We start from the raw sequence: 11511 nt of genomic DNA on the forward strand, positions 1-11511 counted from the left end.
TCTTTACAGCAGGCTGTCAGAAAGGTAAGACTGAAAAATGTCTGGCAGGAGCTGACACTGACACTGATATAGTTCACAGGTGGGATTTCTTCTTCCTTGGGGAAACCTCAGTTCTGCTCTTAAGGCCTTTCAACTGATTGGATCAGGCCCACCCAGATTATCAAGGATAATTTCTTAAAGTCAACTAATTGTAGATGTTAATTACATCTACAAAATGCCTTCACAGCAATACCTAGATTAGCTGTGATATCTAGATTAGTGTGATACCTAGGTTGATTAACTGGGGATTATAGCCTAACCAAGTTGACACATAAAACTGACCATTAGAACTACCTTAAAATAAGTAAGGAAATGTGATGATTATTACAAAATTCATTTTTGGACTAATAGAGAAAAGTTAATCATTTGAAATTATCCTGCAACAATTACTTTTATATTGTACTGTAGCAATTTTGCAATAGTGATAAAAAGAAACTATACATTTAGAACATTCTACAAACTTTTATGTATAAAAATGTCCACCAATTTAGAAAATTATGTGGGAAAAAAAGGTGGACAAAACTTATAGGGCACATACCAGCATAAAATTAAAGTAAATTGTATATCAAACTCTATGATTTTCATCGGGCCAAAAAATATGTTTTGTAGTACAATGTTGTACGTAGGCATTTAGGAGGAATGATTTATTATGAGTCCCTTACCAGCCTTTTTTTCTTCTCCCGTGCTTCTTTAATTTTTCTTTTGAAGTAGTATAACATTAAAAAGAAAATTGATATTAAAAGTTGGCATATTATTCCATAACCCTAAAATAGCAATCACTTGATTTCTATTTATTACATTGCAGCTTTTTTTTTCTGCATGCATCTATATTTTATGTAGTTGAAATTTTATATCCCCCATCCTAATTATATCACAAGGCATATAATTGGAACAGCCTATCAGATGACTGGAGGAATGATAATGTTCTCAGTTTTGAATCACAGAAATAAATTACCAATAAAATGGTGACAGATTTATTCTTACAAGAAATAATGAAGGAAGGTGAATAAACAAAGAGATTTTTAGGCAGAAATGAAGTAAGTTGAAGAAGTTCACACTGGGACACTTTAAACTGTCTCAATCATCTTGTTAGAACTGGTGTGAAGGGAATTCCTCACCTAAGGAACACCATTAATATAGACTGTTGAGGGCTGGAGAAGTTGGAAGAAATAAAACATGTATTTGACTAAATTTTTTTCAGGAGATTACATTCTTTTGCTGAGGTAGTGAAATATATAACTATGGACAGATGAAAATAACATATCATACTTGTGACAGTTGTGTTATCTGGATGCCTGTATTCAAATTCTGATGCAAACACTTACTTAATAAATTATATTAGATAATACATGTTTTTCCAAAGGCCAGTTTTATTATCGGAACAATGGAATAATAAAAGTTTCTTATAATATCATTAATGCTTTATCTAAATCTTTTAAGGAAATCCACAGGGTAGGTCTAATTATTATTCTCATTACAGATTAGAAAGCCAGTAATCCCAGAGAGGATGAATAATGTGACCAAGTTTACAAAGTTTGTAAGTTGGGGTTTGAATACTGCCTATTTTGAGGGTCAAGCTCTTATCTACTATACTATATTACCCTTGACTATTATACTAAACTATATTATCCTTGACTATATGGTTGCTTGAGGGTCATATGCAGTAAATGAAATCATTTTATAAATAGTAAATTTCTGTAATATTAGTTATTTTCCACTGATACACAGTCTTAATGGTTATTATTTGAAAGGCTTACATAATATTTTTATTAGATTGGCATTTCAAAATTTAAATAGCCATAACATTACTATAGTCATTGTTTCATTTTTTAAAAATAAATCTACAGTTTTATTAAGACAAAAACTGACAGTGTTGGTATGAAGTTTAACATTTAAACAAAAGTTTTCACAGAAATCTAACACATGCCTAAAAAGATTTTACAGTGGAGTTCTAGATGCAGGTCTAGACGATGTCAAGAAATGATGGATCTCATGATTCAAGACAGTGTTTTGGGTTTTAGTTAATTCTTAGGATTAAAAAATTTGTTTTGTTTTAAAGTGAACCACTGCCCCAGTATGGAAATTTAATCTTCTCCTGAGACCAGGGCTTCTGAAATCATTCAACTCTTGAAGTGATTCAGTGAACTTGTACTGTCAGTGACTGAACCCTGCCACCAATGGTTTCAAAGTTCAAAAAACAGAGGCTCCAAGAGTTTTCCACCTGAAGAGCACCGGCCCTTGTCTTTCCCTACTCTCTCATCTCCTATACCACCATCTGCCCTTCCTCAAATACTTCAGCCAGTGGCTTGGGTGGAGAAGCTGATATTTATAACTTCATAATTGGAAAAGAAAGGGTCTTCTTGTCAATTTCAATAATTAGCACCTCTAAGACAGGATGATCTGCCTGTGTATACACTCCAATAAGACTGTTCCTCCTCAACCAGTTTCCATCCCCCAAATGGCAGCTTTGGTAACTTCTTACCTGGCTTGGTCCTTTTTCAGGAACAGCATTAAGCTCAGGCAGGGAACACCTTGGCTTCTAAGTTTCAGGCATTCACAGCTTTTAAACAGTCTCTCACAGTTCTCATTTAGGTTGCCAATGACATTCTTTGAAAGGATAAAATATTCTGGACACAGAACCGAATCATCATTAGTTGTTCTTTCCTTTGTTTCACCATTTCTGCCATCAGGCCCCAAATTTTAACAAAATTGATCCTAACCCATCTCCCTTCTTTCCCACCCCATCCCTCCCACCCCAAATAATACACCAATAATAGCCAACCACTACATACATGCTATGCTGTAAAAATGCAGAGTTAACACTATTGGGAAGAAGGCTTTGGGTTGTGGAGATGCTCTTTGAAGATCTACAGTATTTTTTGCTCTCCCACATCCCATTCTGCAAGTTTTGTCCTTCATAGAAGGCCCTTTGCTTTTCTTAGCAAAGTTCAGAATGGGTTGCCTTGAAACACTGACCCTCCTTCCCCTCCACTAGGATGGGTGTGCAAACTATACAGCAAGGAACAGATTTAAAGCACTTGGGCTGCTGTAGGGCACAGAAGATGTCAATGGACATCTTTTCAAGCCATCTTTATGGTGTCAAGACAAGTAGAACTCCTTCTTTCCCCACTTGAAGCCCACAGTCAGATGTGACAGAGATTGGTACTCAGGGGAGTTAATTCTTGTCATCTTTTTTGTCATCCTCCTCTGAGGGGTAGGAATGCCACGTCAGCCTTTCCTCATAGAAGGTTATGACAACCTGTGGGCACTTTACATTGGCTTCCTTGGCAGGGACCAGGTCAGCCTCATCAGAGTTTTTCCATTTCATCAGGAACACAAGTTCTCCACTGGAGTCTGTAGCTCCAATAATCCCCTCCGGTTCCAAACCCTGGGCAAAGCCTAGGGGCTTTTCTGACTCTTCTTTCTTCTTTGGTTTGCTCTCCTCCCCCTTATCTTCCAAATCAGGATCAGCTTTGCGCTTGCCTCCCTCTGATTTATGTCTCGTGTGTTGTTTTCTGACTGCAGGAATTCGGCAATGTGGTCGGGGCAGTCCAGGTTTTCTTCTGGCTCCCATGTGTCGTCCTCATCTGAGAACCCCGCCCACTTTAGGAGGTACTCCACTTTGCCTTTTACCACCCGACAGTCGAGAACTTTTTCCACCACATATTCTTCTTCTAGCACCTCCTCCACTTCTTGTTTTGTTTTTCCCCATAGTGCCCACCAGCTTTCTGGTATAAAGGATGATGCTTTTCAGGGTGGCATCCACGAGTCCGAGAAGAATTGGTGTCGCGCTACTGGCGTGTTTTGTCGGGCCGGCCCGGGGGAGTGACAACCAGGAAAGCAACAAGCCGGTTGACCGCGGTTGAGCCCCTCACTGAAGCGGCGTACCGCAGGCCCCGGCTAACCGCCTTCCCCCATTGTTTCATTTTTTTTGCTAGGTTTTTAGATATTTATCATTAGAGATTGTTTAATTATTATACATGTGTATTTATAAAAGCTTTAGTTCCTTTTGTTCTTTAGGTAAATTATTTCAAATCAATTTCAATATCAAAAAATAGAAATATGATTTTCCTTCATACATACTGCCAGACTATTCTCAAAAATAGCTACAAATATTTACATTACCTCCTGTGTTTAAATGTGCTGGCTTCATCTCATAAACACTGTATACTACATAATTTTTAATATATTGTTTTAAAGAAGAGCTATATTGTAAGCCTGCTTTGTTTTAATTTCCTTGATTATTACTGCATATTTAATTACATTATATGTTTATGGTATGTTTTGTCAGGTCATACTTGTGCAAATACACCTATGTCATTATAGATGTTAACCTCATATTTGAGGTTGTTTCTTTTAATTTTCTTCTTTTTCATTTTGCAAAAAATTAAAGTTTTTATTTGTAGCTGCCAATACTTTTTGTGTAGTTCATTTAATTTCATCAAGTTAGAATATTATCACCAGTATGACAATTATTCCATTATATTTTACAGTTAATTTGTTAGTCCACTTGGACTTTCTTGTTACTTGTTATATTTTATAACCATGCAATTCATGATCCAATTTATCATGTATATTTATACCTTTCCAGATTGAGATATGTTATGGGAAACCATGCAAAATTTTCCTCCCCCTAAATGTGGACATTTGATACTCTTTCTCTTTATTGTACTATATTATACTATTTATTCTTGCTTGCTTTTTTTGCATTTACTTAATTTTACTGGCTTCAGATCAACACACTTAGTATGGTTTTAACATCCTCTCCCTGTTCTGCTTAAAACTGATCCTGGTTCTGCTTATTTGTACAAACTCAAAAATTTGGGGGCCTAATCAAATGGGAAAAGAGCCTAAAGAAATGGAATATGATGTTTACTTTCTCTTCCTTTATTGCTTTCATGGGAGGTATGTGAATTCATGAGTCCTTTGAGTGTTGGCAGCTGACAGAGGCCTGTGTTCTCTTGGCTCAGTAAGGTAAAGGATGGCTAACAAGGTGGAAAATGGCTGGAAGAAGAGAATGGGATAAACTCACATTTGAATGAGAAACCAGAATACCTATATACTGATTTAGACAGCTTTAAGGAAAATGATTTTCAACTATTTTAAAATGACCCCAGAGTTTGAGAAATTGGACATTGTTCAAACTAACAATGTTTACTCTTTGAATGACAAGAAAATGAAAAGGCAAGCCACAGAACTGGAGAAAATATCTGAAATGCTAAATCTGACAAAGGACTTGCTTCTAGAATATAGAAAGTCTTCTTGTAGCTCAACAGTAAGAAAACAATCAACCACATTTGAAAATGGGCAAAATATTTAAGATACTTCACAAAAGAATATATATATATATATACATATATTCTTATATATATATAGTTGTCCAATAAGCACCTGATAAAATGTTAGATATCACTAGATATCAGAGAAATGCAGGTTAAAAGCACAATGAGATACCATTACACACCCATGATAATGGAGGAAAGTGAAGAGTCTGACAGTACAAAGTGTTGATGAGGATTTGGAGCAACTGGAAATCTCATACCCTGTTGATGACAATGTAAAATGGTATAATAATTTAAAAAGTTTACTTAGCAGCACCTTAAAATCTTAAACATATACCTAACTTTAGCCATTCACTTAAGTATTTACCAAAGATAATAAAAAACTTCTGTTAATGCAAAGATAAGTTCATGAATGAACATAGCTGCTGTAAACAAAATAGCTCAAAGATAGAAACAAATCAAATATCCATTAATGAAAAACTTACTTGCAATTTATTGTATCTCAGTAAAGTTGATTTAAAAATGTCCTAGAACACATTCTAGTTTGTTCTGAATGAAAGTGACATGAGAGCCAAGCTTAACTCATATCCCAGCAAAAATGAAAAAGAAGGTGAACACTGTTTTCTTTTCCTCTGAGTTTCTCCTTTTAAAATACTTTATAATACAATGCCAAAGGTACATGTATAATAGTCTTCCTGCCTATAGTTAGACCACATACATGACGAAATAAGTAAAAACTTGTCTAAATGCATTTGAGTCTTTGTTTGCCTGATTCAGTACTTGGACTTAGTTTAATCATATCCCAACATGTGGCTATGCAAGAAGCTCTAAAAACTCAATTCACATGTGAGATCATATCCATGCCCAAGCTACAAAGAGCTGAAATGACTGAAATGTCAATGTACCTACATCTGCATAACTTGTTTTCATGCACAGTGAGATTCCTATTAAATCCTTCTTCTAAAAGAAGTTAGATTTTGGCACAACAATTCCCTGCTGCTTTTTCATATGGCTCACTTTCCTTTACCATTATATTTGAAACTGCATCACTACGATTGCAGAACATGAACTTATGATATGTGATGATGCTTTGAGGTAGAAGCAACGCAAATGAGAGTTGAAAGCCATAATACTTCCTTATCCTTATCTTCTGTTTGGGGGCTGAATATATTCTTTCTCTTTTCCCGTCCATTTGCATGTGGCTATAAAAGACCTCTGTGTTTTGGGCTTGGATCTTTATTTTTTTGTATTATAATTGGAAATACTATATTTTCATTTCTATTTCACTTCTAAGGCTTCTACTGCTGTAAAAATTCAGAGTTAAATCTCAGGTTGTATACAGAGTTTTTTCACAGACAACAGAATGAAATAATGTAAGTATTTTACATGACAAATAGCAATTTCCTTACAGCTTTCTTGAGAGGACTGTGAATTTCTCTAAAGGGAGAAATACTAGAGAAAATTTCAATAAAGGCCATATCGGAAAATAAAATTGATATCTATAATAAATCACCTTTAGTACTCTAGCACCAAACAATGTCTTGACTAAAGCTGGAAGGAATATTACCAGAGTGCTCCAGTGTATAATAATTTTGGTATTTTTCCTCTATATATAGTACTAAAATCCTACTAGTATTTGAAATTGTACTCTATATATTTCCTTTTGTAAAAGATAATGTGGTCTGAGATTTTAAAAAGTCAAATAAGCAAGATTTTATTTTCTTTGCACTGACTAAAATAAAACAAAAAAAAAGAATAATAAACTTATTAGCTATTTGATTGGCATGAAAACAACTTCCATAACAGAATTATTTTAAGTCTTCATGTATCAAATTAGTAGAAGCACAACTTTCTCAATGTATAGCTTTTAGAATAGCTAACATATATTAAGTGCTTACCATAGAAACATACTTTTAGTTAGCAATTACTACTACTTGGCATTTTTATAATCTAATAGGGAATAAATCTGTTTTTATAAACTAAAGGAATTGAACATCTGTGAAGGACATGTAGACTGGATTGTTATCAATTATAATATAATCTAAATCAATACTGAATCAGATAACTCCACATTGCTATTACCAATATCATTTATAGATGTAGAAATTGAAGCTTAAAGAGAGTAATTAACTTGGACAAGCTCACAGAGTACTTAAGTGGCAGACTAGAATTGAAATCCTGGCCTATCTGACCCCAGGACTCAGGACCTTTGGTTGCTAATTTTATATCCAAAGCTTAATTTGTCTCTGGAAATTACATCTATGCTCACAAAGGTATTAATTTTGTTCTTCATCTTTAACAATGTGTGTTTCATCTTTCAGGTCATGGGCTACCTTTGTTATTTAAACAACATAACAATAACAATGATATACCCACATCATTGTTTATTAGAATCTGTGCTGAATGTTTCTTTTTTGTTTTGTTTTTTTTTGCGGTACGCGGGCCTTTCACTGTTGTGGCCTCTCCCGTTGCGGAGCACAGACGCGCAGGCTCAGCGGCCATGGCTCATGGGCCCAGCCGCTCCACAGCATGTGGGATCTTCCCAGACCGGGGCACGAACCCGTATCCCCTGCATCAGCAGGTGGACTCTCAACCACTGCACCACCAGGGAAGCCCTGTGCTGAATGTTTTAAAGAAATTATTTTATTCTGTACTAAAAGCTACCTTACTATTTTCATTTTTTTAAAAAAGATAACCAACATTTAGAGAGGTGAAAGTCCCAGAACAATGTTACACAAGAAGAATGGTTTTAGAGCTGGGATACAAATCAAGTTCATGTTATGCAAAGTTCAAACAGGCTTTCAACGACTAAGGCTTCATTGCCTCAGAGAGTGACCCACTGAAATGGTTTGTCCCAACTTCTCCTTCTCAGTTGCTCAGATGAGACTTCCTTTTCAGTCTAATGATACATGTTCTTATTTCTTCAACAACAGTATATCCAAATACATGTCTGAAATTTTGTTAATGAGAGGCTATATAACATAGCTGTAAAGAGTATGGGTCAGGTCAGGAGCAGACAGACCTGGGGTGAGTCCCATCTCCCACACTAGCAAATTCACTAGAGGTAGTATAATTGTCTTGTCTAGTTTCCACCATGATTCTCTATTTCCTTCCACCCCTCATTTACTTATTTCCCATATGTATTTCTCTTACTTTCTTCCAAGGACAACAACTTCTAGACCTTTAGACACTTGACCTTGGAGCTAATGAAATATTCATTGATTATATTAATTCTAATTTACCTATAATAATGGGTATCATTTACAGAGTACTTGCAATTTGCCAGGCTCTGTGCTGAGTGCATGTTCTTCAATATTTGGTATTATCCTACCAAACACTTTAACAGGCAGGTACAATTATCATTCTCATTTTTTAGATGAGGAAACTCAGGCCTCAATACATTAGTTTTTCCAAGGTCTCACAGCTTCTATGTGGTGGGGTCTATATTTAACTTGAGATCCTCTGAGTCTTCATTTTTAATGACTACAAACTACACAATGCTCAATGTTCTCATTTATATGTTATGTTCTACAAAAGCTTGGATTTACAGTCTGGGATAGTTCTATTTATTTTTAGATTCTATACCTAAGGTTTTATCATTCAAATATTCTGGCAGTTCAGCTAGTGAGAGAACAGAGCTCTGTTTGAACATTTAGGATGATACAGAGAAGGCCATTTTACTTAGGGGAAGCCTTGGAATTCTTCCAGGTGTTTATCACCTTTTCCTGACCTACAGAAGAAAAGTGACTAATTCAGTTACCTACATTTTTTACCCTTGTCTGATTTGCTTGCTGAAATTTAGAGCTAGTCCATTCTGATAGCAAGACAGGCCATACATAGCAAAATCGATTTTCAAATAGTATTCTCCTGTTTGGCTAATATTGTAACTATTTGATTCAATGAAAAAATTAAGTACATAATGTTCTAGGAGGTTGAAAATATAATTAATATACATATGGCTAAACAAAAATTATTAAGTACACCCTAATGTATTTTCTTCATTTGTCACTTGACATTTACAAGGGTCAGATAAGTGCACTGATGTTGCCATTTCCATGTTTTCCTCCAATATTACACATAGATTTCAGAAACTGAATTCATAATATTTATCTGTAACAGACAATAAAAAAGAAATCCTTTAAGAAATCTCTTCTCAGGAGAGTTAGTAACTATTTTATCTTATTTAAATGCAAGTTACATGTCTGAAAGCACCACCAATATGAAGCAGATTTAACTTCACTGACATTACAGGTCACCTACAGACATTCAGTTTTGTGTGTAAAAGCTAAAGATGAGATAATTCATTCAAAGGTGTATGTTTGGAAAAGGGCCCAGGTGAGATGCCTATAAATTAAACATTTGGCAAATTTCCTTAGATAAATGGAAAATGTCATTTTGGAAGTTTGGTTTGGTGGATTTTAACAGCTGCACTATAAACTGTAATTGCAATTTAAACAACTTTTGATGCCACTCTAGAAAGATCTTAACCTATTTAACCTGCCACCCCTCAGTGCTTGCAAGTAAGACACAGATATAATTTTATGAACTGCTGGAGAATTTTCCCCAATTATTATTTGACTCCACAGTCATTGTTACATGTAACTCACTCAAAAGTTAACTATGATCCATAGGTCTGTGAAAAAAAAAACAACTTAATACTTGAATGTATGAGTCTAAATTCCAAAGGTACTTAAAGAAGAAAAAGCAAATAAATATATTTGATCACTAAAAAGTTAATCTTTTCAGACTAATATTCTATGCCTATTTTTTAGAAACTCTGAAGGCAGCATGTATTTTCAGGATCAATTTTGTCTACATGAAAATAGTATGTTATTCAGTAGTATTATATGAGTTATAACTTTTGGAAAAATAAAGTTTGTAATAATTATATTTCTTTTTAATTAGGAAATTAAAAAGCATTCTTTTGGAAAGAATAGAGTAAATCTCATTCAAAAGTGTGAAAGCCAAAATAAACATAAACACTGCATGCCAATTTTTAAACTATACCATAAATAACATTTCAAATGTGTCAAAAAATCATAGACATAGAAATTTTAAAACACATATTGGATTACTCAGTGGGATAGGAAAATATAAAAGTAGTAAGCCCTTATGCCGTTATTTGGCAGTTTGCGTAATCTCAAAATTTTTAACTATCTTAATAACTTAAATTATACTATTACGGTCTCTTTTCTTCTGTTAACTTTACTTGAGGTTATATTTTTCCTTAAAAAAAAAAACCTGGCCATATATAGATAGCAGAGTGTTTATCTTTTGAAAAATTATTTTTTTTCAAAAGAAAAATACTTTGGTCGCATTTTCCAAAACATTGAGTTTTATGCTAGTTTGAGGTATGCTCCATCTGAATTACAATAGATAATTAGTGTGGAATACTGAGCTAAAACTGTTTGGAAAAAATACAAATATAATGAATACCAAAGAAATTCAGTAAATTTTTTCTGTCATAAAGAAATATATAACAAATAAATTCATTATTTAATAGATGTTTTTTGAGCCAAATATTAACACCCAATATAAAGTTGTCTTGTTCAATAATGAATTTACATTTCTAAGTGGATGATACATATAATAAAATAATGTTCAACAAAATCATTTTCCTTTCTTATTTAAAATTTCTAATGTTGAAAATTAAAGTATCATGCATATTTTCTTCAATCTTCATTTATACTTATAATGTTTTCCTTAGATTAGTAAAGACTAAAGAGTGAAATTTAGAAAAGACACTGAAAATCTTTACTGTATTGTTATATACCTTCAATAGTTACTTAGTGAGAGCACATACAATTAATACGCTTTGTTACAAAAATGCCAAAATGGGACATGCTTCATAATAATAATGACTTTCATTTTACCATGATTGTCTACATTATCCTTTTCACTATTTATTTTAAAAATAAAAATTAAAAGTCTAACATTTGCATTAAACTTTAGTGTTTTAAGTGTTTCCACAAAAGTTATTACTTTATTTACATTATTATAATACTTTCACTAGTAATTCTTATCTTGGTTTAACACATGGGGAAATTGAGTCTCAAAAATTTCATTCAAATATTAGTAAAAATGATCTGGAACTAAAATCTTGACCATCCAACATCAATTCCTTGATCTCTTTTATTATTCCACCGAAGGGTGGCAGAATATGTCACCCCAAAATACATCACTCTGGCAT

At 33.8% G+C, this 11511-nt stretch overlaps 1 pseudogene; it reads right to left on the reverse strand.

The window, feature by feature from the left end:
* Nucleotides 1–3214: 3214 nt before the first annotated feature.
* Nucleotides 3215–3965, reverse strand: LOC114892091 (annotated as a pseudogene).
* Between the last annotated feature and the right edge of the window lie 7546 nt (nucleotides 3966–11511).

Source organism: Monodon monoceros, unplaced genomic scaffold (assembly GCF_005190385.1).
Source record: "Monodon monoceros isolate NGI ecotype Baffin Bay Population unplaced genomic scaffold, NGI_Narwhal_1 Super_Scaffold_12, whole genome shotgun sequence".
Classification (NCBI taxonomy): Eukaryota; Metazoa; Chordata; class Mammalia; order Artiodactyla; family Monodontidae; genus Monodon; species Monodon monoceros.